The 5,713-nt window shown below is 43.8% G+C and overlaps 2 pseudogenes; one reads left to right on the forward strand and one right to left on the reverse strand.

Annotated features, from left to right (window-relative positions):
- Positions 1 to 649, forward strand: part of LOC119284302 — a 14,310-nt pseudogene extending 13,661 nt beyond the window's left edge.
- A 2,626-nt stretch (positions 650 to 3,275) lies between these two features.
- The window catches only part of LOC119289929, a 12,345-nt pseudogene continuing 9,907 nt past the window's right edge, over positions 3,276 to 5,713 (reverse strand).

Here is a 5,713-nt window from a genome sequence, read left to right on the forward strand (position 1 = left end):
AGTATCATAGAATACCAGCAAACGAAAAAGAATTAAAATGGAAACACAAAATTAAATGAAAAAGAATTCATAAAACTAAAAAAAAACCAAACCTTATAGTACCGGTTGGTCTTACCAACCGGTACTAATGGGCTCCAGGCCTCCGGAGCTGGCTCCTGCCACGTGGTTGCCCTTTAGCACCGGTTCGTACTGAACCGGTACTAAAGGGAGGGGGCCTTTAGTGACCACAATTTAGTGCCGGTTATGTAACCGGCACTAAAGGGCCTTACGAACCGGTGCTATTGCCCGGTTCTGCACTAGTGTGGAGATCTTTCCTTTGGACCCTGATGAGTACCAAGAGGAGCAAACAGTTATAGACGTCCCTAAGCTGAGGCACATCCACCTGCATGATCTCCACGGGCTGCATCGCATCTGTGGAAGTAAAATGTTAGGGCCGAAGCTTGAGACTATCAAGATAAGGGGCTGTTGGAGCCTCAAGCGCTTGCCTGCCGTTGCTAATCAATGTCCCAAAGTGGACTGCGAGAAGGAATGGTGGGACAGCTTGGAGTGGGATGAGGGGGGTGCCAACCACCACCCTTCGCTCTACAAGCTGAGGCACTCAAGGTACTACAAGAAGGCCCAGCAGCCTAGAGGCACCGTACTCAGGTGAGATATATTTGGCTCCATCTTTCTATTCATTAATAATTAACTTAGTGTTCTAGTCAGCCTAGTGTCCTCATTGTCCTCTCAGTGCTACTCTACCGCAGTAATTTATATAGTTAATCAATCATCTCATAGGCCATTTATTATGCTGCACTGTAGGTAATCCATCCCTTCTGTGAGGTGAGTTCGCCACATGCATGTCGGGCTACAAGGTTGAAGATTTCTCGACAATATATGGCTGTGTGTATTTTCCCTGCCCAAATTCATGTTGCTTGATTGGTTTTTGTGTGCTCTGCTCCTGCAACAATCTACATTGTCATGATGTTGCATCCTCTAGTTTGGTTTGGGACCCATTTATTGCATCTGGTTGGATAGATGATGGTACAGGCTTTGAGCAAGAGAGAACCCCATAAATAAGAGTAGCATTCAGCTTAATTATGTAGCATGAGCACGGGTGTGCTAATGTTGGTCTACCTATGCTCTGTCTTGTCTGTCTGTGTGGTATGTGATTTGTCGGCTATAGCAACTGATTGTTGTAATAATTTGTTGTACTATGACTTACATACGTAATACGGAGCAAAATTAGTGAATATACACTCTAAAATATGTCTGTAACATCCGTATGTAGTCCGTGTTGAAATTTCCAAAAAGACTTATACTCCCTCCGTACCGAAATAGTTGCAGCCGGAAGAAATTTCCGACGAGATGAAAAGGAACAAAAGTACAACAATATCCCTTATTTGAAAATGAGAGTCGTCGTCTTCCTCCGCCAGGCTCCTCGTCGTCGTCTTCCTCCGCCAGGCCGGACACCTCCTCCTCCGCCCTCCACCCAGCTGCTAGTCCGGCCACCTCCTCCTCCACCCTCCACCTCCTCCTCCTCCTTCGCCAGTATCTTCCCCGTCGTCCTCACCCAGTTTGGTCGCCACCGCTCCCAATTTGATCGCCGCTGCCCCAGCCTGGCCGCTGCCTCCGCCGCTCCCAATTTCGTCCTCGCTGCACCAGCCTGGTCCTCTCAACCGTGCTGCCCAGCCTGGTCCTCGCCAGGTACTCCTCGCCCCGTGCACTGACATTGACAGCAGAATTTGAGGAATGATTAAATGTGCTACAAGCTGAGCCACTCGATGTACTACAAGAAGGCCCAGCTGTCGAGAGGCACCGTACTAATGTGAGTTATATATATGGCTCCATCTCTCCATTCATTAAAAATTAACTTAATGTGCTAGTCAAACTTAGTTTCATCATCATCCTCCTAGTACTACTCTACTTCCTGTAATTTACATAGTTATAATCAATCATCTCATTGGCGATTTAGTATGTTGCATTCCAGGTAATCCATCCCTTGAATGACGTGATCCTCAGCTTGCTTCGACGCGATGTGCATGTTGACCTACAGATTTGAAGATTTCTCTGCGGTATATGGCTTTGTGTATGTTTCCTACCCAAATTCATGTTGCTTGATTGGTTTGTGCGTGCTCTGCATCCACATTCCCATGGTGTGGCTCTGCTCCTACATCGTTCTACGTTGTCGACGTGATGTTCCGTCTTCGGGTTTGGCGGTTAGCTTTGCTGGATCAACCAATACCTGCATGCATCAAACAAGTACGTACTTAATTATCATCTGGATGGAGAGATGATGGTACAGGCTCAGAGCAGAGAGAAATAAATAAGAGTGTCATCCAGCTCATGCGCATGAGCCCCTGACGTGCTCCTGCTGCCACCGTGCTCTCGCTGTGTGGTGTGGTGTGTGATTTGTCAGCTATGGACTGGTTGATGTAATAATTTGATTGTGTGCATGATTTTTACAACAATTGTGGATTGTTATAATTTTTTTGTTTAACTACGGATTGTTGTGATAATTTGATTGCGTGTTTGCTGATGTGGCTGCTATGCTCTCTGCATGTTTATGTGCTTAGATCGTACACCTTTTGCTATTTGGTTGTTTAGTTTTTTCAAGGAAGTTTATCTAGAGGAATGCAGCATATGCGTATCATGCTGGCCTATCTATGCAAAAGGATTTTCTTTCTTACCGGCTAGCTGATCTATTCTGATCGTATTCGGATAGGATCTTTTTTCAGTTTGAAAACAGAGCAAACAAGCACAAATTCGCACATGATCCTTTTTCAGTTTGCAAACAGAGCAAACAGAGCACCTGGCAAGTTGAATAGCTCTTGCCCACTGAGTCAGATCCGTGGTGTACAGCTGCCACTTGTGTCTCTGGTTTGCTTTGCTTCCTTGTGCACAGCACACACACACTACCTAGTTCGTCCACCAACGAAAAAGGAAGTGAAGAACAGTAAAAAAGAGCAGCTGCACCGATGGCTTCTATATCTTCTTCAATAGCTCCAGCAGCTTCTCGAGGAGATCCTCATTGCCTACCTTTGTGTTTACTAACTTCTACTCCCTCTGAAAACAAATACAAGACGTTTTAGATCACTAGCTATCTATATTCCACCGTGTCATCGAGTCAAGTCAGTTGCTCTTCTGTGTTTACCAACTACCATATCATGCGAGCCCACCAAATGTGTATATGATCCTGGTACAAAATTGCATAGCCTATTGCAAACAGATATATTCTCTCCTTCTCATGAAATAAATGGAAGCATTTTATTGATTTCTACCAAATATATTCAGACGATGATGCAGTACAAGTGTACAACAAGTAACAGAGTAATCAAGTTTAGAGGACAACTGGGCAAATACACAGATAACACATAACCGGAGATGTACGACACACATAGACGAACTGAAGTAACAGATTACAAGGATAAGAACGGCAATTAAGGAAAACACCACAAGGATTGGAGATATGTAATTTGAACAACATCAGCTAATCAACTTCAAACTGACGTTCTTGAGATTTGGATGCTCCGCACAATGCTTCTCTAACTCTATCTTCATCTGACTGAAGCCGTAACCATCCATCCGAATTTCCTTGAGGTTTGTGAGAAATTGTAGCCCCTCCATCTCTAGGTGTTTGTTAGTTTGTACCAGCTCAAGCTTAGGCACTGCATATTTTTCAAACCTCAAAATGTTGAGATTGGACGGGTCGATAACCTCAAGAACCACAAGGCTCAGGAAAGATGAGCCTAGGAAATGCAGCTGCTCCATTGCAATTGCCTCGTGCCTCAGTCGTAAAACTACAAGATTTGGTAGACTTCCGAGTGTTTGTATCTCAACAGCTTTCTCCAATTTGCTGTACTTTAGGTCCAACTTTGATAGACTATGTAGGTGATCCAACCAATCTGGCACTTTGCTTAGGGTACCGACCAACTTGAGGCTTTCAAGGTGTTCTGGTGGCAACAAATCCCCACCCAAGCAACCATCTATATCATCAACAGCTATGAATTCTCTATTATCAGATCCATGCACTGTCAAAGAGCGAAGTTGGTTGTGAGCAGCAATGCCGTACCAGAATTTCTTCCCGTTTCCCTCAGTAATACCAGTCACACCCAGCTTCCGCAGCTGGGTAAGTGCACTGAGCTCCTTTATGACCTTTTCCTCCTGCATTGCAACATTGACAACACCCAGTGCTTGCAGGGACGTCAATTTTCCTGTCCCTCTTGGGGGTTTAACACCAGCCAAATGTTTACTGTGTAAACACATGAAGAAAGAGCGGTATAGGTTGAATGTATCATGCATGTTCAATCCAACTTCTGAACGTTCTGCACTCCATAAAAATCTGATGCTATGTGCACCCACAGACAGGAAAAGGGTGGCCCGCCGAAGACAATATTTCCTCCGGAATTGCAAATATCTGCAACTAAATTCCTTTGCTCCATTTTCTTGGAACCAAACCATGAAACGGCTATGCATCGTCAGATACATGCTTAAAAATATGTCACGCTCTTTTTCTCCTCTATAAAAATAACCAGTTGTACAAAGGTGTTGTAGCTTGCTAAGCTTGGTGATTGCTGCTGGCAGTTCTAATATACGCGTGCCCTTGATATCCAGTGTTTGGAGGTGGCTCAGATTCCCAATAGAATTGGGAAGGTACCAAATATAAACACAATTTCCTATAGAGAGGTATCTGAGTTGAGGGAGCTTCTCAATTCCATCAAGATGGTGATTTCTAAACCGTAATGTGTCCTCACAATCAAGCACTCGGAGGAACCTCATCTTCTCAGATATGAAATACGGTTTCCACTCTCTGTACACGGTCAATGATCTCACATGGGACAAATCCAGCATACCATCAAACACATCTTCATCTCTTTTCCAATTGCTGCTAATGACAAGATGACGTATTGGACCTTGTGTACTGCTCAAACAACATCCTTCCTCAAGTGTGAAAACAAGATTTTCCTCCTTAGCCTTCGAGATGCATATTTCACGAAGGATATCATGAAGCTGACAAGAATCAATTTTCCCACTATGACGGTTTACACCTTCTCCTGGCAGAATCATACTCCTCTCTAAAAGCTCATCAAAGTAGGTGTCACCAACTTCTTCTGCTGCCATGCCCTGCATCTCCTTGCAATAACCCTCTGCGATCCATCGCCTCACCAAACGTTTGCGCTTTATTATGTAGTCTTCCGGGAATATGGACATATATAAGAAACATGACTTGAGGTGGTAGGGAAAGCCGTCATAGCTCCTCATAAGGACTGTCTTTATAGTCCTAAGTTCTGGGTTGATCTCCAACTCAGCACTAATATGGCCATGCATCCTCCTCCATTCAACAACAGTTTTAGGCTTAGTGGCTAGGAATCCACCTATAGTTGATACTGCAAGGGGAAGTCCATCACACTTCTTTAAGATAAGTTTTGCTTGTTCCTCCATATCAAGGGCCAAATTAACCTCTCCTGCCTTGTCTTTAAACACCTAACAAAGATATAACTTAATATTGTTAAGTACTTGGATTAAACAATGACTGCTTGGGAAAAAAATGCATTTTTCAATCTCGCTTCAGTTTGTGGCTTCTGAAAGAAGAGCCCTATGCCTAATACTTTATGTTTATGGTTGTTGAACTCTGCTATTATGGTTTCAAAAAAGAAGTGCTATTATGTGCTTTTCTTTCAGCGATGTTGTAGACAAGAACTTGAAGACAGTCTATCTTGTTTGAGAGAAGTCC

The sequence above is a fragment of the Triticum dicoccoides genome, chromosome 4A (genome assembly GCF_002162155.2).
Source record: "Triticum dicoccoides isolate Atlit2015 ecotype Zavitan chromosome 4A, WEW_v2.0, whole genome shotgun sequence".
Taxonomy (NCBI): Eukaryota; Viridiplantae; Streptophyta; class Magnoliopsida; order Poales; family Poaceae; genus Triticum; species Triticum dicoccoides.